At 44.0% G+C, this 25,495-nt stretch overlaps 1 protein-coding gene across 2 annotated transcripts in view; it reads right to left on the bottom strand.

The window, feature by feature from the left end:
* Positions 1-25,495, bottom strand: part of LOC122551828 (gap junction gamma-1 protein-like) — a 59,312-nt gene that overhangs the window by 20,784 nt on the left and 13,033 nt on the right. The window contains exon 2 of one of the 2 annotated variants that reach the window (XM_043694320.2): positions 9,234-9,286. The exons of the other annotated variant lie outside the window; for it this stretch is intronic. The gene's annotated coding sequence lies outside the window, so the exon portion shown is untranslated. The remainder of the gene's footprint in view (positions 1-9,233; positions 9,287-25,495) is intronic. 2 annotated transcript variants of the gene reach the window in all.

The raw sequence follows: 25,495 nt of genomic DNA, 5'->3' as shown, positions 1-25,495 counted from the left end.
TAGCAATCCTGCTAGGACATGGTTTCAAAACCCACCGTGGCCATTGATGGAATTCAAACTCCAATCATTAAAACAATTTGAAACTGAGACAACATGGTATTGATAACTGTGAAGCTATCCCTGATTGTTATAAAGACCCTTTACATCACTGAGGGATAACATGCAGGTGCAGTAATCCAATTGGAGTGTCAGCTTTCATCGCAAGGGGGTTTGATTGTAGACCACATTTGGAGTACTGTGTGCAGTTTTGGTCTCAGGAAAGATATTATTGCCATATAGGAAAGATTTGATCTCTCGAGAGATTTACTGGATATTTCCTGGGCAGGAGAGTTTCAATTATGAAGGTTGGAAGAGGCTGAGGTTGATTTCCTTACAGCAGAGAAGGTTGAGGGGGAGGGAATGGATCTGATTGAGATGACGAAATTCTGAAGGGCATACATGGGTTAGATAGGGGAGAAACCTTTCCTCTGAATAGAGGGGTCAATAACCAAGGGCATAGGTTTAAGATAAGGAACAGGGGATTTAGAAGGATTTGAGGAAAAATCTTTTTAGCCCGAGGGTGATGGATATCTGGAACTGACTGGCTCAGAGGTTGAGAGGCAGGAACCCTGAAGTCATTTAATAATTATTTAGATGAACACTTGAAATATAATAGCACACGAGGCTACAGGCCAAGTGCTGGAAAATGGGATTAGAATAGATAGGTGTTTGATGACTAGCAGACCACAAATGGGCTGAAGAGTCTCTTTCCATGCTGTAAAATCTCTGATTATAGGGAGTAAAATAAACGTTCATCAGACTTGTTCCAGGGATGGTCAAGTTCACAATCTCAAGTTATGCCGAAAACCAGGAGTCACAGCTAAATAAAGAAACCACTGCAGTAGGAGATGATGGCCCAGTGCTAACTTCATTGAGCAGTAGCAATCCTGCTAGGACATGGTTTCAAAACCCACCGTGGCCATTGATGGAATTCAAACTCCAATCATTAAAACAATCTGAAACTGAGACAACATGGTATTGATAACTGTGAAGCTATCCCTGATTGTTATAAAGACCCTTTACATCACTGAGGGATAACATGCAGGTGCAGAAAGATTGGGAAAACTAGACCTGTATTATCTAGAGATTCGAAGATTTAGAGTTCATCTCAATGAAATTTATAACATACCTCAAAGAATAGACAGGGTAGATTCAGGTAAAATACTTCCTTTGTTTAAGGTAAAGTGGAACTAGAATTCGAGGCACTATTTAAAAATAAGGAGGATGCCATTTATGAGCAAGTTGAGTATTTTATTTAAGTCAGAGGGTTGTGAACCTTTGGAATTCTCTACCACAGAAGCTCAGACTTTGAGTATACTCAAGGTAGGGATTGATAGATTTCCGATAACCAATGCTATACAGGGTTATAGCAGGAAAGGCTGAGGCACTTGGGGCTGTTTTCATTGGAGAAGAGAAAGTTTAGGGGTGACTTGATAGAGGTGTACAAGATGATTAGGGATTTAGATAGGGTTGACCATGAGAACCTTTTTCCACATATGGAGTCAGCTATTACGAGGGGGCATAGCTTAAAATTAAGGGGTGGTAGGTATAGGACAGATGTTAGGGGTAGATTCTTTACTCAGCGAGTCGTGAGTTCATGGAATGCCCTGCCAGTAGCAGTGGTGGACTCTCCCTCTTTATGGGCATTTAAACGGGCATTGGATAGGCATATGGAGGATAGTGGGCTAGTGTAGGTTAGGTGGGCTTGGATCGGCGCAACATCGAGGGCCAAAGGGCCTGTACTGCGCTGTATTTTTCTATGTTCTATGTTATGGAGATGGTGTGAGTAAAAGCCATTAAAATGTTTGGTCAACCACAGGCTGCATGGGCTACTCCTGCTCATATGTTTCCATGGTGATGCAAGGGAAATCTTTTTCACCCAGAGGGTGGTGAGACTCTGCAACTGACTGCCCATAACTGTGGTCAAAGCAGAAACCCTCCTAACATTGAAGGAGTATTTAGATGTTTACTTGTGATGTCAAGGCACACAAGATTATGGGCCAAGTGCTGGCAAAGGGGATTAAAATAGATAGTTGGTTTAGACCGGCACTTACTCAATGGGTTGAAGGGCCTTTTTTTCTGTGCTGGATTCCAAAGGTAGGGTTATAGAATCTTAATTTCAGCACAGATGGAGGCCATTCAGACCATCATGCCCATCCTGATAGTTCTTTCAAAATCACATCCAATCCATCCACTCTTCACACCCTGTTGGTTATTCATTTGTCAGGTACATGTTCAATCACCTTAACAACCCTCTGGGTGAAGAGATGTCTCATTTTCCTCTGCTCCTATTACCAATTACCTTAAACCCCAGAAGCTCTGGTTAATTGTCCAGTTAACAGAGGAAACTCTGCCTCCTCAGACCTGCTCTGTCAAGCTCCCTGTAAGTTTAGATTCTTCTGTTCAGGATCTTCTTAATCTTCCTTGCCCAAAATGAAAAATATGCCTGCACACAGCTGAACAGTACGCAGCAGCACTGTCCTCACAGCCAGTGCATAGCTGCCCTGCCTCCACAATCAATGCACAGCATTTCGCGTTCCCTGCCAACTCCCCCCAACAACCAGTGCGCAGCAACACTGTGCCCAATCAGTGGTCAGCAACACAGCTTCCCCCACCCAGTGAACAGCAGCCCTGTCCAAAGTACTACAGACCCCAAAAGCCTCAGGCCCTGGTTAATGCACCAGCTGGTCCTCAATTCTGTGTAGAAGACATGTTTACCAATCACTGACAGCCAGAGGTATATAGGTAGACTGCAGAAGCTGGAAACCAGATTCTGGATTAGTGGAGCTGGAAAGGCACAGCAGTGCAAGCAGCATCCGAGGAGCAGGAAAATCGACATTTCGGGCAAAAGCCCTTCATCAAAAGCCCTACAGAACCCCCCTGGTGCTCACCTTCACCCTAACAATCTTCTCATAAACCAAATCATCCACTAACATTTCCGCCACCTCCAAAAGGACCCCACCACCAGGGGAAGATTTCCCTCCCCACCCCTTTTCACCTTCCGCAAAAACCGTTCCCTCCATTACTACCTGGTCAGGTCCACGCCCCCCTACAACCCACCCTCCCATCCTGGCACCTTCCCCGCCACCGCAGGAATTGCAAAACCTGTGCCCACACCTCCTCCCTCACCTCCATCCAAGGCCCTAAAGGAACCTTCCACATCCATCAAAGTTTTACCTGCACATCTACTAATATCATTTATTGTATCTGTTGCTCCCGATGCGGTCTCCTCTACATTAGGGAGACTGGACGCCTCCTAGCAGAGCCCTTTAGGGAACATCTCTGGGACACCCGCACCAATCAACCACACCACCCCGAGGCCCAACATTTCAACTCCCCCTCCCACTCTGCCGAGGACATGGAGGTCCTGGGCCTCCTTCACCGCCGCTCCCTCACCACCAGACGCCTGGAGGAAGAACGCCTCATCTTCCGCCTCGGAACACTTCAACCCCAGGGCATCAATGTGGACTTCAACAGTTTCCTCATTTCCCCTTCTCCCACCTCACCCCAGTTCCAAACTTCAGGCTCAGCACTGTCCCCATGACTTGTCCTACGTGCCTATCTTCTTTTCCACCTATCCACTCCAATCTCCCCCTGCCCCTGACCTATCACCTTCATCCCCTCCCCCACTCACCTATTGTAATCTATGCTACTCTCTCCCCACCCCCACCCTCCTCTCATTTATCTCTCCACCCTTCAGGCTCTCTGCCTTTATTCCTGATGAAGGGCTTTTGCCCGAAACGTCGATTTTACTGCTCCTCGGATGCTGCCTGAACTGCTGTGCTCTTCCAGCACCACTCTAATCTAGAAGCCAGAGGTATATGCTATACGTAGATTCATCTAATCAAGCTTTACGGAAGGATGCCATTCAGCCAATCTCTACTAATTCTTTCAGGAAGTAATTCAGTTCATCCCATCCCCCTGCTCTTTTGCCATTTCGCTGCAATTTCTTTTCTCAGCAAGATTTATTTATTTTTCCTGTGAAGCCTGCTCCTCAACTTGTATCCTACCAAGCAGTTTATCCCCAAACCTGAAAGCTCAATAGAGACAGAGTCACACAACGTAGTAACAGACTCTTCGGTCCAACCAGTCCATGCCGACCATAATCCCAAATTTAAATTAAACTAATCCGACCTGCCTGGGTTTGATCCATATCTCTCCAAACCTCTCTTATTCATGGACTTATCCAAATGTCTGTTAAACATTGTAACTGTATCCACATCCAGCACTTCCTCTACAAATTCATTCCACATGCAAACCACACTGTGTAAAAAAAAGCTCATGTCCTTTGCAAGTCTTTCTCCTCTTACCTTAAAATATGCCCCTAGTCTCGAAATCCCCCATCATAAGGAAGAGACACCTGCCATTCATTTTGCCTATACCCTTCATGATTTTAAAATCCTCTATAAGGTCACTCCTTAGCCTCGAATGCTCTGGTGCAAAAAGCCCTAGCCTATGCAGCCTCTCCCTATGAATACCTTGTGTTAACTCTGGTTGTTTTGCCACCTTGACCCTGTGCTTTCCACTTGCCAGCCTGTCAGCCAATTGGAAACCCTCTCTCTTTTTTTAGGTTACCCCAGCAATTCATAGTTTTGCTTTGCCTCTTAATAAATTCCCCGTCACCTCATACAATCATAGATTTATACAGATCTACAGCACAGAAAAGACCCTTCAGCCCATTGAGCCTGTGCCAATCAAAATCAACCACCTAACTATGCTAATTCCACTCTCTAGCACTGTATATCTTGACATTGTAAGTAGGCATCTAAATACTTCTTAAAATGTTGAGGATGTCTGCCACTACCATCCTTACAGCAGCCAGTTCCAGATTCCCACCACCCTCTGGGTAAAAGGTCTTTTCCTCTAACCTACCTGCGTCTTACATCAAACCTATGCCCTCTGGTTATTGATCCCTCTCTCAAGGGAAACGTTTCTTCCTATCTATCCTATCCACGCCCACCATATTTTTTATATCTCAATCATGTTCCCCTTGCTTCAATCTCCTCTACAGTAGGCAAAATGACCCCAGTTTCTCCAATGAATCCATCCAAGTCCTTCACTCTTGGAGCTAACCCTGTGATTGTATATTTTTTGTCTTTATTGCTCTCTTTCTGAAACCTTCACATTAAGTTCCAAACCTGTGGTGTCTAGAACCAGGCACATTGCTGTACACAGAATCACTGAGAGGAAGTAGGAACACAAACAAGATCAACCTGTCTCATGTTGACACCAAATCTGACACCACAAGTATGTCCAGCATGCAGGGTAGGACGAGGCTGGTTTGAATTGTTGAGTGCGATGACTAGCTGACAGGTTGTGCAGTGAGTCTAGCAACAAAATGAGGAATGATCAAGGAACAGTCTCCTTTGAACTCTTCCACATCTACTCAGAAATTTCAGAAACATATTCACTGCTGCCTCTCACATGAGTTCAAACCACTAGCCCCTGCCATGGGTCATGTATTAAGTTAGGCCCTGTATTAAGTCCTCCATTCAATAGGTTTGTGGCTGATCCAATATTACCACACCTCCACTCCTTCTACCTTCCCCTGTAGCACTTGATTTCCTGACTAATGAAGAACCCCTTCCACTCAGCCTTAAGTATACATGAGGACACTAACCCCCTCGGCTAAGTTTTCAAACCGGGTTCTGAAAAAGCTGAACTGCTTTGGGCCATTTCGGAAGGCTGTTAAGAGTTAACTATGTTGCTGTGGGTCTTGTGTCTCAAGTAGATCAGACTAGCTAAGGACAGAAGTTTTCCTTCCCTGAAGGATAGTTAACCAGTTAACCAACCCAACAATATTGCCAATTCTTGCCCCAGTCATTGATTTATGCTGTTTTATAACTTCTGAACATCTATTCTAAATGCGCCAGAAAGGTATTCAATTACAATGGCATCACATGTGCTCATCCTCATTGGACAATATGCATTGCACATGAGGGTCAACATCTTCAATTGAATTCCAACTTCCAATGTTATTGGATCACACCCAGCGATTGGAGTAACAGTGTAGTGCCTATTAGACGAGGTGTTGTTGGAAGCTCTACTTTTCAGATGAGATACGAAACCAAGATCGCAGACTGCCTTCCTTGGGATATGAAGGATCTCATTCTCACTATCCTGAAGAGGAGCAGGGAGCTCTCCCCAGTGCCCCAAGCCAACATTTGGAAAATACCTGAAATGGCATGGTGGCTCAGTGGTTAACACTGCTGCTTCTCAAAGTCCGGGGTCCCAGGTTCAACTCCACCCTCAGGTGAATCTGTGTGGGAAATGGTAGGGAAGTGGATCTAGATGGGATGCTCTTTGTAGGGTTGGACTCAAGGGACTGCTTCCACCACACTGTAGGGATTCTATGATTCAAGGTGCCTCAGTCAAGACTCCGGACACGTTATTTTGGGTGTGGGCAAGAGGACGTGGAATCCACATATTTTGAACTCAATTTCTACTCAAGGTCGTGCAAAAAGATAGTTCATTTTTTCACAGCCTTGATGAAACTTTTATTTCAAAATGTTTGATCAACTTCAAATATCCAAGGCAGGAGGGTGAACACAACTGACAAACAGGTATATTCACTAAGAGTTACAACATGGTACTTCTAGACAAGAAATGGAATCTTGTTTAGACATTGTGGAGAGGACCTGCATAAAGCCCTGAGGCTTAATAATCAATGTCAGAACACAGAAACATAGAAAATAGGAGCAGGAATAGGCCATTCAGCCCTTCAGGCTGTTCTGCACCCCAAGGTGATCAGGACTAATCATCCAATTAAGTCCCCTGTATCCTCTTTCTCCCCATATCCTTAGATTGCATTAGCCCCAACAGCTGTATTTAATTCTTTCTTGAAAACATTCAATATTGTGGCCTTAACTGCTTTCTGTAGCAGAGAATTCCACAGGCTCACCACTCTCTGGGTGAAGACACTTTTCATCTCAATGCTAAATGGTCTCCATATTCTTAAACTATAGCCCATGGTCTAGACTCCCTGTCTAGTCCTGTTAGAATTAAGTTTCTAATGGGGTCCCCCTCATTTTTCTAAACTCCAATGAATATAGTCCTGGCCAAACCAGTCTCTCTTCATGTACCAATTCTACTATCCCAGAAATAAATCTGGTCAATCTTTGCTGCATTCCCTCTATACCCAGAATATCCTTTCTCAGATAGAGAGATCAAAACTGCACAAAAATCTACTGGTGTGGTCCCACCAAATCCCTGTATAATGCAGCAAGTCATCCCTGCTCCTGAACTCAAATCCACTCACTATGAAGGCCAATATACAATTTACTTCCTTCACTGTCTGATGCACCTGCACGCTTACTTTCAGCAACTGGTGTACAAAGACACCCACTCATTGCCCTTCCCCCTTTCCAAACTATCACCCATCAGAAAATGATCTGTCTTCCTGTTTTTTGCTCTGAAAGTGGATAACCTCTTATTTATCCCCATTATACAGCATCTGCCATGCATTTGCACACTGGTTAGTCCAAATCTCACTGAAGCATCTCTGCATCCTCCACACAGCGCACCCTCCAATCCAGCATTGTGCTGTCTTGCAAACTTAGCAATATTACATTTTGTTCCCTCCTCTTAATCATTGATATCAAGCATTCAACTCCACAAGCAGATAACAAGATATGAAGGGATATGGGCCAAGTGCTGGCAAGCGGGACTAGATGAGGTTGGGATATCTGGTCGGCATGCATGAGTTGGACCTAAGGGTCTGTTTCCGTGCTGTATATCTCTATGACTCTATAATGGTTCTTTGATCAATAATCCTTGCCCTTAAAAAGCAGCAGGATGGAATGAGACAAGGAAGCAGAATGTGAAAATTAGAAAGGAAGAATATGATTTTAGATAACCTAACTTTATGATGTATTATTTCCTCTATCAGGACACTTCTTTGTGTGATAAATAATCTCAATATCATCACTAATAGACCACCTTGCTCTCATACATTTCTACTCTGGGCTTGCTACACTATTCCAATGAAACTCAACACAAGCTTGAGGAACAACACCTCATTTTCCTCTTGGACACTTTACAGCCTCTAACACACAACACTGAGTTCCACAACCTCATTATTTTTGTACTCTGTATACTGTTTTTATTAATATCCCCAGTCATGTCTATATGCATCTTGTTGGCTTTGTTCTCAGCAGAGGGCATCTATTTTCTCCTTTCCAGATCTTTATTTACACACACTTTACACCTCTATCTGTCCTTTACCACCACTAGCACTCCCCTTGTCTTTTGGCTTAATGAGGATACTCAAGTCTGTCCCCCTCAATCTTCCCTCTCACTCTGTCAAAAGTATAAAAACAACCATTTTACATCCTATTCAGTTTCAAAAGAGAGTCAGACTGGATTTGCAAATTAACTCCGTTTCACTCTCCAGAATTCTCTATTTTTATTCTCTAAGATCACGGTTTATTTTACTTGGTGTGGAGCTCATGCCAATAATTTCTTATTTTAACTTTATCTCCTGACAGCAAGTTAATCATGGACTGAGCCAGGGGACAGATAGTGAGAGAGAAATAGAGAGCTAGACACCGAACCCAACAGAGTGCAAAACATTGGGAGTCTTCAGTAGCTTCACATTTACATAGGCCAACTGGTCTACTTTATTTGTAGTCTCTACACAATCCATCTGTCACCTATTGCATCTAACCCCTCAGCTAATTCTTCTCAGTCCTGACCTGAACCATTAATTTCCCTGCTCCTCCGATGCTGCCTGACCTGCTGGGCCTTTCCAGCTCCACATTTTATCCATTTACCTTTCTTCTGCTGTCGTGTGCTTATTGAGTTTCTCCTTCAAAAGCATCTGTGCTTTTTTAACTGAAAACCATTGCCTTGTGGGAGCGAGTTTCACACTGTCACAACTCTCCTAGTAAAGAGGATTCTTCTCAATTCCCTGTCAGCCTTATTTGTGTCTGTCTTTAATTTGATGGCATCTTAGTTTTATACCCCGCTTCACAACTGGAAATATTTTCTACACTGGACTCCATTGATATTTACAGACCTCTGCCCAGTCACCAATCTAATCCCAGTGGAAATTTTGCAAAGTGCACACGTGTGGGAATTGGGAAAAGAAGTTGCTAGAGGAGATAGAGATCCCACTACAAACCTTTCAGACCCAACATCAACTGTTCCTTTTAATAAGCAAACTTGTGCAAAGGGAAGCAAGTTGCATAACTTACCGTAAAACTAGGTCAATAACTGGCCTTGGTCCAAACTCTTCGAAAACCAACTCCTTACAGTGCAAAAGAGAAAAAACAGTTTTAAAATATTGCAATGAGCACTCCCTGCTATCATGGCATCCAACAGGGACTGATCGGAACTAAAAAAGACACCCAGCTATTTAAAAATTAAGACCCTCCCCTTGAGCAACACGTTTCACTCAGTAAATCCTGAGGAAAAAAAATTCCACTTCAAAACAATGAAGCAATGATGCGTCAAGTCTGGGATAATAATCCTTTTGCCCAATACTGTGCTAACTTGTCTGTGCATGCATCAAAACAGCTTACATTTCAAAACAGGCCAGCTCTACTGGTGACTAATATTTGAGAGCTATTCACTGCTTCATCTTGCTTCCCACTTGGCAATTTAGCACTCCCATGGGAACAGGAGTAGGCCATTCAGTCCCTGAGAATGTTCAATAAGGTCATGCCTGATCTGTGGCCGAACTCTGTATACCTACCTTTGACCATGTCCCTTACTAAATTTGCTTAAGAAAAATTTATCTATTTCAGATTTAAAATTAACCACTGTTATAGTATTCACTGCCATTTGTGGAAAAGAGTTCCAAACCTCTACCACCCTCTCTCTGTATGTAAAAGTGCTTCCTAACATCTCTCCTGAACAGTTTGGCCCTAATTTATAGACTGTGCCCCCTAATTCTCAAATCCCCAACCAGTGGATATAGTTTATCTTCATCTACCCTGTACTCTCTTATTAATATAAGACCATAAGAAATAGGAACAGGAGTAAGTCTTTGGCCCCTTGAGCCTGTTCCACCATTCAACAGGATCATGGCCGCTCTGACATTCCCCACATCCATTTTTCATGAACTCCTTGACTCCCCTACTATCAACTATCTATCTCAGTGTTAAATATACACAAGTAGTTTCAAAGACTCACAACCTCTGAGAGAAGAAATTTCTCATCTCAGTCTTCAATTGGCACCCCATAATGAAGATTTCATTCAGATCACCTTCAACCTTCTAAAATTCTACAGATAAAAGGCTTAATTTGTATGATCTCTCCGGAAGTCCAGGTATCATTCTTGTAAACCTGTGTTGTATTCTCTCCAAGGTGAAGGTATTCTGTGGTGCCCAGATCTGCTCACAGTACTCCCAGGTGGGCTCTCACCAGGAATTTGTATAACTGCAGCACAACTTCTGCATCCTTGTACTCCAGTCCTCTAGATATAATGGCTGGCATTCCATTAGCTTTCTTGATTATTTTCTGCACCTGCTCATTTTAAAGATCTATGTAACTGAACCCCTTCAAATCCAAACAATTCACAATCTTTATTGTGATCCCAGCATTTCTAAACGCATAGGTCAGACAATTAAAGAACGGAAACAGAGAGTGCTGGATACGCTCAGGGGGTCTGGCAGCATCTGTCAAGAGTTAATGTTTCAAGTCCAATATGAGTTTTGATTCCAAAAAAGTCAGTCAGTCTTTGTCAAATAAAACTGCTCAGGCTCATGCTCTACAACATTTATTATCTTCCCTCACTCGCTGTCACTCTCCCTCAATCTCCTACAACACTAAACTAGCATGACCTCTGTGCTGCTGCCTAGCTCACCTTGGAAACTTCTTCCCTGCTGTTATCAGACTTTTGAACAGGCCTCTCATATATTAGAGTTAATCTTTCTCTGCACCTTCTCTGTCACTGTAACGTTACATTCTGCATTCTGTTCTATTATCCTGATGTATTTATGTAAAGTATGATTTACCTGGATAGCACATAAAACAATACTTTTCACTGTATCTTGGTACACGTGACAATAATCAAATTAAATCATCATCTTTCCTCCACTTGCACCAACATCAACAGCCCTGCCCCCCACTTTCACGTCATTCAATTCTTCCCTCACTGTCTACACCAAGTATGATCACAGTCATCTTCTTCCCCATTGCCTACTGTCGATTTCTAGCACGATGGAAGGTGACAGTAGGTGCTCCCTAACCAGTGGCATCCAACCTCTGCCTGAACATACTGGGGAGACCCCAAGCATCAATGACCCCTTCCTGATAGCTCATCCTGCAAGCCCTATTTGTACATTGCCCATCCCAACCAGTCTACATGAGACTTCAACTGCTGGCCTACCCCTTTTCAAACCCTGGCATATGGGGTGACCGTGCCAGGTGTGAACATACACTGTCTTCCCTTTTGAAGCCAGGATGCCCCTGATCATGGGCAACTCCTTTTAACTTCTGCATGACCCTGTTCCCATCCATGCTTTACCATATTCCGCACCTCCCCTTACAAATACCGTTGCCTCCTTTAGATTTTTTATCCATCTTTCCCACAGCCTGCAGCTCCCTTTAGGTTACGCACAAGTGAGGACTGCAGATGCTGAAGATTACAGTCAAGAGTGTGGGGCTGGAAAAGCACAGCAGGTCAGGCAGCATCCAAGAAAATGAAGGGCTTTTGCCTGAAATGTCGATTCTCCTGCTCCTCAGATGCTGCCTGACCTGCTGTGCTTTTCCAGCACCACTCGCCCAAAAGGCTCCTGAGTCTTCCTCCTAATGACAGCAGTCCCCATGAAACATCATCCACCTTTTGCCTTTGTTTCTGTGGACTGTCTGACGGACTGAGCGTGGCCCACTGCCTTGAGAGCTCCAGAAAATGCACTGACCTGATCGATGATTGTGCATCTTTCCGACCTCACACGCCCTAACACTCCTGCCTCAGACTGGTTACTACAGACACTCAGGACAGAGTGTGAACCACGCCCCTGCACTATTGAGGTATGGCCCCCACTGCAGAGGTGATGTCATCCCGACCAGGCACCTGATTGTGGTCAATCACCTGGATTGGTATGGGAGGCCTTGACTGACAGTGCTGGGACCCCCACACTGACAGGTGCCTCCATGGGCTTCAGTGAGGTCTGCTCCCCTGAGACTATGAGACAGGGCTGCCTGCTTGCTGCACATGCAGTGTGTTTGTTATGGAGTGAATGTGAGATTAATGAGACAAGCTGCAGCATAGCAAGATGGGCGCCTGCCAGATGGAGGACAAGCTGCCTGGTTGTGTGCATGCACAAATTGGCACGGTAAGGCTTGGGAGGCTGTGAGCATGCAGATAGGTGTTCAGTGAGTGTGCACTGAGAGAGTAAGCAAGCAGCCCTGGGATGCAACCGGTGAGGTAGGTGCCTGCCGCTGCTCCCATAGTGCTCTTGCAGCAGCTTTTCAATACTGATTACTGTGAAGGAGCTCTGTGCTTCCACAGTGTCCGATGAATGAATTGGAGATGTTCCAGGTTGGTTGAGAGGGACTGGCAAATTTCTGTTGATGAGGGATGTGCGTGGCTGACGCCTGTGCATTGTGTCCTGAGATTCTGCTCGACTCTGAGCAACATTGTGGCTCCTTAAAACCAGCAATAAGCTGAAGTTGCCAGGTCCTGTCATGTTGAGAATTCTCAATGCCCAGCTTATTAGTTTTTTTTATTTATTCATTCATGCGATGAGGGCGTGGCTGGCTATGCCATCATTTATTGCTCATCCCTAATTGCCCAGAGGGCAGTTAAGAATCAACCACATTGCTGTAGTTTTGGAGTGACATATAGGCCACACTGGTAAGGATGGCAGTTTAATTGAAGAAGGGTCATTAGTGAACCAGATGGGTTTTGCCAACAATCAACAATTGCTTCACGGTCACCATTAGACTCTTAATTCCAGATTTTTGTTGAATTCAAATTCCACCATCTGACATGACAGGATTTAAACCTGAAACATTACCTGGCTCTCTGGATTAACAGTCCAGCGATAATACACACCTTCCCCAATTATCCAGTTTGGTAAGATAGGAGACTGAGTATTAGTGAGCTGCACGGTGGGCATGGATCGGGACTCCTGGTGATAGCAGAGACTGCAGCTACAGCTGCACGGTGGGCATGGATCGGGACTCCTGGTGATAGCAGAGACTGCAGCTACAGCTGCATGGTGGGCATGGATCGGGGCTCCTGGTGATGGCAAAGACTGCTGCTACAGCTGTACTGTGGGCATGGATTGGGACTCCGAAGCCGCGAGGCAGTGGAAATGAATTTACAACAAGGACTCATTATAGTCCTGAAACCGGAACACCTTGCAGAAATCCCAGAGATTTTAAGAAAACCTGGAGCAGTGCTTGACAAGAAGGACTGTAAAGTTGTACATTATATCTTAATTTTCTAGCTTTATTTTTTTTCTGTCAATTGAACAGAAGTTGGAGCCGTATTTTAAGTAATTTCATTTTATTCATTTTGTCATCCAAAATGGTGCCAGATTGTGGCAACAAACCATCTTTAACCGTATTTTCCCAAATGCATGTGGCAATAAAAGCATTCATTCATTCCAGAATCACTCATCTTCAGAACTGAAAGGAATTGGGAAAAGTTATTTTTCATACTTTTAACAGATGCAAAGGAGGAATAAGAGATCAGGTGTATGGAGGCTCGAAGTAAAACATCAAAGGGAATGCTAGTGGTGGAGAAAGAGAAGAGAATGTAAAATGACTGTAAATTAATGCGTGTACGGGAGAGAACAGGTCATCTCTACAAAGAGCAAAGTAAACAAGACAGAAACAAGACAATACTGGGAGGAGGGGCATGTAGGAAAATTAGAGAATTGATTTAACTTGATCAGTTTCTAAGGTTATGAAATTCAAATTTTGAGACATTGAGTCTGTAAAGTAGCTAAAGCAAACAATGAGGTGTCGTACCTGGAGTTTGCATTGTGTTTCTTTGGAACATTATATGTCCCTTTGTTTTATAACACACCTGTGAAGCACCTGGGGGCATCTCACTCTATTAAAGGTGCTTCATGAATAAATTGTTGTCATTAACAGGAAGGATACATCTGCCTTCAGTGCCCAGAGATCATTGAACCACCTGAGAGCGCAGATAGAGGCAAGTTTCTGCCATGTTTTCTACATTCCAATAGACAGTGTTCAGGAAGAACTTGGCTGATAATTCATGGAGTACCGAGGTTGTGGAAGACGCCATATAATTCATTGTAAGTTCCTTTACATAAAGGTACTTTTACCACTGAGCATTGAGTAATGATTTCACCCTCCAAGTACTTTGAATAGGTCACAACACTACTCATTCCAGACATTTGGAAATCAGTGTTTGTGTGCAATGATGCAAATCACAAGTTATCCTTACAGACGGAAGTCAAATGTGTTTTTGATGGACGCGCCCCAGCCTAACAGAAGCTAATCATTTGTACCAGTATCTTGACACATTTGAAGTTGAAGTATTGAAGGAAGAGGGAGGATCTGATTTAAACTTACAGATTTCTGAGAGGCCTGCATAAGTGGAAATGAAGAACATGTCTCGACTAGTAGGAGAAACTAGGACCCAAGGGCACAACCTCAGAGTGAAAGGACAATCTTTAGAACTGAGATGAGGAGGAATTTCTACAGAGGGTGGGGAATCTGTGGAAGTCAATGCTGCAGAGGGCTGTGGAGGCCAAGTCATTGAGTATATTTAAGACAGAGATATATAGATTCTTGATTAATGAGGGGATCTAGTGTTACAGGGAGAAGCAGGAGAATGGGGTTGAGAAACATATCAGCCATGATCAAATGGCAGAGCAGAGTTCCTGGGCCAAATAGCCTAATTCTATTCCTATATCTTATTGTCTTATGGTCCCTCTATTATAAGGTCAGAAATGGGGATGAGCAGTGGTGCTTGCGTAATATTCAGCACCATTTACTACCCCTGAGACACTGTATCAGTCTGTGTCCAAATGGGTACATGGGTAATATCCAGGTTTAGGATGATAAGTGATGAGTAACATGTGTGCCACACAGACGCCAGCCATTGACTATTGTTTCTTGTTGACAATCTAGCCATCACTATGTGACATTCACTGGCATCACTTATCAACATCCTGACAGGTTACTATTGACCGGAGACTAAACTGGACTCACCATTTAAACAATATGATACAATTGCTGTGTGCAATTCTGGTCTATTGTGTGCAATTTTGGCCTCTTTATCTGATTGAAGGATTTTCTGGCTATGGAGGGAATGCAACAAAGGTTTACCAGACTAATTTCTGAGATGGTCGGACTGATGTATGAAGAGAGATTGGATCAGTTAAGACTACATTCACTGGAATTTAGAAGAGTGAGGGGGAATCTCAAAGAAATATGTAAAATTCTAACAGGTCCAGACAGATTAAATGCAGGAAGGATGCTCTTGATAACCAGGGAGTCCAAGCCAGGGGTCACAGCCCAGAGATACGAGGTAGGCCATTAATGACGGAGATAAGGAGAAATTTCTCCAGATAGTGGTGAGCCTGTGAATTCACTGCCACAAAAAGCGATTGAGGGCAAAACACTAAATGTTTCCAAGAAGGTCTTAGACATAATTCTTAGGACTAAAGGGTTCAAAGTATACAGGGTGAAAGTGGAATGAGGGCTGAGTTGGATGATCAGCCATGATCATATTGTTTGACACAGCAGGCTCAAAAGGGCCAAATGGCCTACTCCTGCTTCCACTTTCTGTGCTTTCGTGTTTCTAAGAGAAGGTCAGTTACTAAGAATCCCACAGCAAATATCTCGCTTCCTAACTCCCCAAAGTCTGCCTACTATCTATAACTCACGTTAGGAGTATGACAGAATACTCTCCACGTGCCTAAGGTGGGTGCAGCTCCAAAACTGCTTGACACTATGTAGGACAAAGCAGTCGCTTGACTGCCACTATATCACAAGCATTTGCTCCCTCCACTTCCAACACTCAGCAGCAGCACTATGGACCCCCTATAAAATACACTGCAGAAATGCATCGAGACTCCTCAGACAACATCTTTCAAACCCACAACCACTTCCTTCTGGAAGGACAAAAAGCATGGAATTATCACCCCCTGCAAGCTCCCCTCCAAGCCATTCACCATGCTGAATTGGAAATATATTGCTGTTCCTTCAGTGTCACTGAGTCAAAATCCTGGAATTCCCTCCATAACAGCATTGTGGGTTTAACCTACAGCAGCATTTGGACTGTAGCAGTTTCACAAAGGAAGCTCACCTTCACTTCCTCAAAGGCAACTTGGGGGTGGGCAATAAATGTTAGCCCAGCCAACATCCCATGAATGGGCAAGGAAAATTGGAGGATGTGCTGAACATATGATAGGAATTATGACAACTTTACTGATCATTGTAAAATCCCACCTGGTTCACTCATGTCCTTAAAGGAAGGAAACCTGCCAGTCTGGGTTACATGTGACTCCAGATGTGATGCAATTGATTCTTAACTGTCCCTGCCTCACAAGCCAATGCATTTTGGTGCAACAAACGCTGGCCTGACCAGTGACACCCATATCCCATGATACAAAGCAGGACCTGTTCTGAGAAATATCTCTTAAATACACAAAAAGCTGAGGTTGGGAAGTACCAGTGCAGTACGACTTGCACTGGGAACGTCGTGTTCACATTGTTCGTTTCATCCCTGTTTGAAGATAAGGAGTTGCTCACAAAGGTAGGCTGGTTTAGATTATTTTGTGTTCAAGTGCAACCCTATTCTCCAACAGGTCCTGACAGGAAAACTCTGCGTCATAAAAATGTACTCAATCGGAAGCAAAGCAACCAACAGCACAGATTTCTATGAAGAACCTCACAGCTAGATGTGGCTCATGTCATGTCCCCTCTTCCTCAGTAGTTTGTGAATAAGCATTGTATCCAACTGAGATACAACATAGTGGTTAGATACAGAACTCCTTCCATTCTTTTAAACAGAGAGTAAAACTCCCTCTACCACTATCATCAGCAAACACTCCCAGGGCATCGACAGCACGGGGTTAGATACAGAGTAAACCCCCCCTACACTATCCCCATCAAACACTCCCAGGACAGGGACAGCACAGGGTTAGATACAGAGTTAAGCCCCCTCTGCACTGTCCCCAAACACTCCCAGGACAGGGACAGCACAGGGTTACATACAGAATAATAGCTCCATCAAACACCTGCTGGTTGAGATGTCTTGCTTGTATCCGGTTTTTGAAACATAAATCAAAATAAAATGAGTCAATAATTTCAAGTCAGTTGAATGAGCCATTTCCTGTTCCCAGATCATCTTTACTCATCACAATTTTGGGGACAGGGAAATAGATGATGTGTGACACAAAATAGGTACATTGATGGCCCAAGTAGGTAGCGTCTTGCTCCACATGCAATTCATGAATTGCTTCATAACGTAGAAGTTTATATTCTTCCCAGCAAATATCCAGGCAGACACATATCCACACATTGACTCATGCACATACATATATTCATGTGTACAAACGTACATGCAGACATGCGTATTTGCAATCGTACAACACACCACCTGATCCAGGAGGAGGCCATTCAGTCCCTCAAAACTTGCTCCTCCATGCAACTAGATCAGGGCTGATACGTGACTGGAGTGCGTATACCCATTAACCTTAGGGAGGATATAGTGGCCTTGAACGGAATACAATGTAGGTTTATAAGAATGATACCTGGACCTCAGGTGTTACAAAGAGCAATGACACAAATTATAATTTACACATTTAAGGGAATACTTGGTCAAAGTCTTCAAAATATTAACAGGAAAAGACAGGGGAGATAAAGAGAAATTATTTCAACTGGTTAGTCAATCTAGAACTAGAGGCATAGTCTGAGAATTACAGCCAGATTATTCAGGAGAGATGTTAGGAAGCACACATAAAGGATAGTAGATATTTGGAACTCTCATCCACAAATGGCAGTCAATGCTGGATCAGTTGTTAATTTAAAATCTGAAATAGATAAAACTTTGTTAAGCAAAAGGTATTAAGGGATATGGGCCAAAGGCAGATAGGCATGAGATCTGCCATGACCTCTTTGAATGGTGGATAAGTTTGAGGGGCTGAATGGCCTATTCCTGTTCCTACCTTCTATCCTCTTAATACCTTTGGTTAACAATAATCTATTAATGATCAATTACCTATTTAAATTTCCAATTTAAAATGGACAATTATTCAAAATTGAGAGAACTGTGAATGCTGAAAATCAGAACTAAAAACAGAAATAGCTGTAAAAGTTCAGCAGGTCTGGTAGCTTCAGTGAAGTGAAACGGGCATTAACGTTTCGGGTCCAGTGACCTGACTTCAGAACTGTTCGCCAGAGCCAATATATCCTTGCTAAGGTGTAGTGCCCAGATCTGCTCACAGCACTTCCAACTGGAGTTTCCCTCCAAAGCCAATATACCCACTAACCTTAGGAAGGATATGTGCGCTCAGGTCACACATCAGCTAATTGATTGGGGGAGCAAGTTTCAAGGAGTTGAGTGGTGAGTTTGTTGGTGGGTTGTATGATTGCAAATGGGCATGCCATAGGTGTTTGTACACATGCAAAAATGATTTTTCCTTATCTATTGATCTTCATAAGTAGAGATATTGAGTACAGAAGCACAGAAGTAGCATTATGCTTTCTCAAGTTTTTGAGTATCGTATCCAGTTCAAGTCACCAAACTTTAGGAGGGTACAGAGGAGGTTGACTGATATGGCTCCAGGGATGGGGAGTTTTTGTTTACCTTGGAGCCAAGATGATTGAGGAGAGATTTGATACAGGACAACAAGATTATGATAGATTCGGATAAACTAAGACAAAGACCACCTACTCCAGGCATGTGTCATAACATGTCTCAATGGGTCGATTTAAAAAAAATAAACTAGACAAAGACACTTGTGGGACAATGGTAGTTTCCCTACCTCTGAACCAAGAGACCTGGGTTTAAGTCCTACTGGCTCTTGAAGTGTGTGAAACATGTTGATTAACAATATCCACAAAGGACAGCTGTCCTCATTAATAACAGTACAAAATTTGGAGACACAAATTTAAGGTTTTGAGATGGGAATTTTTTTTTAAAACATTGTGGAAATTAGAAAGATGAGAGACGATCTCATTGAAATTAAGAATTATTAAGAGCTTGACAGGGTAAATGCTGAGAGGACGATTCCTTCATGGGAGAGTCTAGGGCCGCAGGGTATAGTCTCAGAATAAAGAGGCGCCAATTTAAGACTGAGATGAGGAGAAATTTCTCCTCTCAGAGGAATGAGTGCCTCTGGAATGCCTTGTCACAGAGAGCTGTGTGGACAGAGTCCCTGTGTGTATTTAAGGCTGAGATAGATGAATTCTTGGTCAGTCGGGGAAACCAAGGATAAGGGGAAAAAGGCGGGAAAGTGGATGTGAGGAATGTCAGATCAGGTATGCTGCTATTGAATGACAGAGCAGGCTCAAGGGGCTAAATGGCCTACCCTGCTCCTATCTCTTATGGTCTTATCAGTGATAATGACCTGAAACTAGGTTTCTCCACAAGTGGGGAATTTCATGTGGATACTGATAGGGGTTCAATTGAGACTTTGGGAAATAAACTTGCAGAATGATAGGGATACACTGGGGGAACTGGCCTGGATCAATGGGCTGAAGAACCTCTTTCACGATGCACCTATTCAACCCTGGATTCAAATCAAAGTAGGCAGAATGTGAAACAAGGTTGGACTAACAGCCCAGCAATCCATTTCTCTACTCAGCAGCTGAACCCCGGAGTAAATATTGTTAATTGACAGCACTAGCTCTCTGATTATATAGCGACCGAGTGCACACTTATTGATACAAGGTAAAGCAGTTTTAAGTATGCACAGTTTCTACTATTGAATGTGTTGTTACAAATCGTTTAATCACTACAGGATTCAGTGATTCTGTACAGTGTAAAGTGAGTCAGTAAGTGTGGAAGGGACCATGTCGGGGGGTAGGGGCATGCTGAAGGCAGCTGGACTCCCCTTTGGGAAAATGTCCCCTCGTGTGGATTTTGTTTTGTGACACCTCTGAAGTGTCGTTAACCATGACTCTTTGCAATCCTCATCAATAATTTAGAACAGCTCAGGAGGCTGTTCCTCCTCTCTCCACAAGAATCTCAGTGAGTCTCCCTCTCACTGCAACCCCCAGGTCATCTCTTCTGCCCTGAAGCTCTTCAACCATGTACCTGTCAATCTTCCTTCCCATCCAACCGCTCCACCCTCCTCTCTGACCCATCACCTTCATCCCCACCCCCCTCCACCTATTGTACTCTTTGCTACCTTCCCCCCAGCCCTACCTCCCCCCAGCCCCCCATCCCATTTATCTCTCCACCCTGGTGGCTCCCTGCCTTCAGTCTTCGTGAAGGACTTTTACCCGAAATGTTGATTTTCCTGCTCCTCAGATGCTGCCTGACCTCCTGTGCTTTTCCAGCACCACTCTAATCTAGACCCAGGAGGCTGTTCCGCCCACAAAGCCTGTGCCAGATATTTTGAAGATTAATATAGTCAATCATACTCCCTTGCAAATACTGAAAATGTGTTGCTGGAAAAGCGCAGCAGGTCAGGCAGCATCCAGGGAACAGGAGAATCGACGTTTCGGGCATAAGCCCTTCTTCAGGAAATGCTCCCTTGCAAATACTGACAACACCATAGCTCCCCCGACCCCATTCTCCCCGGGACAGACTGTAAATAGTGACAACCACCCCCCTCCCCTACCTGCCGATCTCATGTAATACTGACTCACTCCTCCCAGGTTACACTGTAATTACTGACACCCTCCCCCTGTCACAGATCACCTGTAAATACTGACTCACTTCCCCCCACCCCCCTCTCCAGGGATCTCCTGTAAATACTAACACACTTCCGCGGACCCCCAGTTAATACTGACACACTGCCAATTACACCGTCACCATCTTTAATTTCAAACGTGGAGGTAAATCATTTTCCTTAACAACTCTCTGAATTCAAAACTGATAGCGATGGAACACCACAGTCACTAACTCCAAAGAGAAAATGTTCTAATGGACTCACTGCACAATGTGAAAATGCTTGTGCTGTATGGAATGTGAGCAAAGACCCTGACTCCCTCTCCCTATCCCATCTACCCTGACTCTCCTCCCCTCTCTTTCTCCAATGCTGACCAGAGACAGGCAAAGTGCAGCAACCAAGGAAGCTGGTATTCCAGTCTTTAGAACAGGGTTTGTTCTCCCTGCAGATTTACTGCCATCTATAAAATCCAACAAGAGGCATCTGGATAACTGTTCTGCAAAGCTTCAGCTCAGGGTTTGAAAACCGGTTAGGGAAACTCAGCTCTAACTCTGCCAGACATACTCTCTCTGTGCAACATGGTGATTTCTGTTTTGAGAAAAGTTCCCTTTTGTGTCTCCCTTGTTCAGCCGGCAGCCCTCACAGGGCATGTGTCTGAAGGCTATGAATTCACCCAGCTTTGTGCTGTGTGTACTGGAATGCTTGCTGAGCCTATTAAACGGAGTCTGGAAGTCTGGATAACCTGTAAACTGAGTCGTACATGAGCAGTGATTATATAGAAACCACACTTACTCCTGGAGGCCCCAAATTCTTTCACTTCCAATTAGCCACACAAATAAAAAACCTACAAAGACAGGCAGACTTCCTTCCTAAAGGACATTAGTGAACCAGTTGGAGTTTTTATGAGAAGCCATCAGCTTTCTGGTCACTCATTACAGAGACCAAGTTTTCCTTCTCAGGCTAGTTGTTGGTCTTAAACTGAATTTATTCTCCAACAGCCCAGTTGCAATTTGAACTCTGAATTAATCAGGAATGTTAATATAAATGGATAGTGCTTTTCGCACACCCATCCCAATAACTCGAACGTTAACTTGAAAGCCAGGCAAGAGAGCTCTCCCTTGTGTCCTGAGCCACTATTTGTTCCTAAGTTAATGGAAAGAAACAGATCAACAGGTCTTTATTCCAATACTGCACATTTGTTAGCGCTCAGCTGGAATTTGTGTACAGATCTGGGCACCAGGTTATAGGAAATATGTGAGCATATTGGAGAGAGTACAGAAGCAATTGACAAGGATGGTTCCAGGGATGAGGATCAATTGAAGCAGTTGGCACTGTCCTCCTTAGAGAGGAGGCGGCTAAAAGCTGATTTGATAACATTTTTCAAAGTCATGCACTGGCTAGTTAGAGAAGGAACAGGTTCTCCTCACCTACTTTAGAAACGAAAACAGAAGTTGCTGGAAATGCTCTGCAGGTCTGACAGCATTTGTGAAGAGAAATCAGAGCTAACCCTTAAGGGTCACCAGACCCAAAACATTAACTTATTTCTCTTCACAGATGCTGCCAGACCTGCTGAGCTTTCCCAGCAACTTCTGTTTCTGTTTTACAGCAACCGCAATTCTTTCAGTGTTCCTTATCTACTATCTTGTTTAAAAAAAAAATGAGGGGCCTAGATTTAAAGTAAGGCGCAAGGGTGATGTGAGATAAAACTATTTTCACTCAGCAAATAGCCAGGATCTGAATTGCACTGCCTAGTAATGTGGTGGATAGGGGTTCAATTGAGACATTCAAGAGGGGCATTGGATGAGTATTTAGGGGAAAATAAAAGTGCAAAGGTATGAGCAAAAGGTGGGGGATTTGTACTCAGTGATAGAACTGGTGCGGGCTATGATTGGCCTCATGGCCTCCATTGGCAGCACAATCCTGTAATTTATGTGATCTTGCTGTGCATGTGTTGATTGCTATCCACATTTCCAATATCCACCCAGTTGCTATCCTTTGCATTTACAGTGAAATTGTGACGAAATCACAGGGGCGCTTGCAGAGCTTCAAGAGAACAAAGAAAATATAAATGTTACTAGATTTGCCAACAAACACATCAAAGAAATGAAAAGACGGTAATGCAATAAATATGGGACTGTCTTTGCTGTTCAATTGTTCTTTGATTCATTCACAGGATATGAGTGTTTTTGGCTAGGCCAGCATTTATTGCCTATCCCTAATTGCCCCGAAGGCAGTTAAGGGTCAACTTATTTCTTTGGGTCTGCAGTCATAGGTATTTCAGACCAGGTAAGGATGGTAGAATTCCTTCTTAAAGGACATTAGTGACCCAGATGGGTTCCCCCCAAACCAATAATTTATTGATCGTTATTTATTGAATTCAAATTTCACCATGGAAAGTTACCTGGGTCTCTGGAATAATAATCTAGCAACAATAGCCCTTGGCCATCACCTTTCACAGACCTCCCACCTTAGATTGCTCACACCTTACAATAGCTGACTGTGGACAGTAAAAGGCACTGAAAAAAAAAGGGGTGGGGGTTGTTCTGAAAGAGTTTAGTAATCCTTTGCTGCCTAGGGTACTGCAGTCAAAAAAGTTTAATGCAGTCTGTTTTGTTATCAATATGGTCAAACATGTTCCTTTCGTTTCCATACTGCTGTGCATCACGCTGGAGCCGTGCTGTACCTTTTCAGCCAGAGAAAGTAGGCAAGCAAGCAGACCAGCATGTATTAGACTCTCAGGGTTACAGCTTCCTCAGCTGAAGAAGATTCCACATCTACAGTCACCTCGTCAGTCGGTTCCGTTACGCAGTGTAGGACGTTGCCCCATGACAGACTGCAGCAGTTTGGCCATTCAGCCCATCAAGTCTACTCCACCATTCAATCATTTCTCAAACTCATTTTTCATGCCTTCTCCACCAAACCTTTGATCGCCTTACTAATCAAGAACATAGCTGGCTCTTAAATCCACGCAATGACTTTACCTCCAGAGCCCTCTGTGACAACAAGTTCCACAGACTCACCACCCTGTTGCTGGAGACATTCACCCTCAGTTCTAAAGGGTGTCTTTTCACTCTGAAGTTGTGCCCTTGGGTCCCAGTCTATCTTACATATGGAAAGATTTTCTCCACATCCACTCTATCCAGACCTCTCAGTATTTTGTAAATTTCAATCAGATCCTCTCAAAACAGTTCACAATATTCCAAATTGCCCCCTTCAGAGTGAGCATCATGCTCACCCATGCTGTAATTCCCTCACCAACCTTGAGGTGGATTGGAGGGAGCCTCATTATTAGATTAGATTCCCTACAGTGTGGAAACAGGCCCTTCAGCCCAACAAACCCACACCGACCCTTTGAAGAGTAACCCACCCCCCTGTGGCTAATGCACCTAACACTATGGGCAATTTAGCATGGCCAATTTACCTGACCTGCACACCTTTGGACTGTGGGAGGAAACCGGAGCACCCGGAGGAAACCCACGCAGACACGGGGAGAATGTGCAAATTCCACACAGACAGTCGCCCGAGGCTGGAATCGAACCCAAGACCCTGGTGCTGTGAGGCTGCAGTGCTAACCACTGAGCCACCGTGCCGCCCGCAGGGTGCTTGGCCATTCACTGCTCTCAGTGTCTTCTGCAGTCATGGTCCATTTTTTAACACAGCATGGCCGATGCAGTCAGTGACCATCCTCCACATCTTCTTCATCGTGATGGGGGGTGAGGATGTTCTCTGCTCAAGCCACCATTACCACATGGGCAGAGGCTTCCTTGATGTCAGAATAGGGTCATTGTTTACATCCCCTTCCTTTGTCGGAGAGAATACCAGCATGGTAGACTGGTTAGTAAGGTTAGATCACACGGAATAGTGAGAGAACTAGCTATTTGGATACAGAACTGGCTTGATAGTGGAAGACACAAGGTGTTGGTGGAGGGTTGCTTTTCAGACTGGTGGCCTGTGACCAATGGTGTGCCACAAGGATCGGTGCTGGGTCCACTGTTTTTCATTATTTATATAAATGATTTGATTGTGAACATAAGAGGTACAGTTAGTAAGTTTGCAGATGACACCAAAATTGGAGGTGTAGTGGACAGCAAAGAAGGTTACCTCAGATTACAACAGAATCTTGATCAGATGGGCCAATGGGCCAAGGAGTGGCAGATGGGGTTTAATTCAGATAAATGCGAGGTGCTGCATTTTGGAAAGGCAAATCAGGGCAGGACTTATATACTTAATGGTATGGCCATGGGGAGTATTGCTGAACAAAGAGTATTGCTGAACCTGGAGTGCAGGTTCATTGTTCCTTGATGGTGGATTCACAGGTAGACAGGACAATGAAGAAGGCATTGGTATGTCGGTCTTTATTGGTCAGTGCATTGAGTAGAGAAGCTAGGAGATCATGTTGTGCCTGTATGGGACATTGGTGAGGCCACTATTGGAATATTGTCTGCAGATCCGGTCTCCCTACTATCAGAAGAATGGTGCGAAACCTGAAAGGGTTCAGAAAAGATTTACAAGGATGTTGCCAGGGTTGAAGGGTTTGAGCTACAGGGAAGAGGCTGAACAGGCTGGGGCTGTTTTCCCTGGAGCATCAGAGGCTGAGGGGTGACCTTATAGAGGTTTACAAAATTATGAGGGGCATGGATAGGGTAAATAGACAAAGTCTTTTCCCTGGGGTCGGGGAG

The sequence above is a fragment of the Chiloscyllium plagiosum genome, unplaced genomic scaffold, assembly GCF_037043375.1.
Source record: "Chiloscyllium plagiosum isolate Xiang-an unplaced genomic scaffold, Cpla_swu_hap1 HiC_scaffold_7, whole genome shotgun sequence".
Taxonomy (NCBI): Eukaryota; Metazoa; Chordata; class Chondrichthyes; order Orectolobiformes; family Hemiscylliidae; genus Chiloscyllium; species Chiloscyllium plagiosum.
Note: the sequence above shows the minus strand (reverse complement) of the source record. Positions and strands in the feature narration are given on the sequence as shown.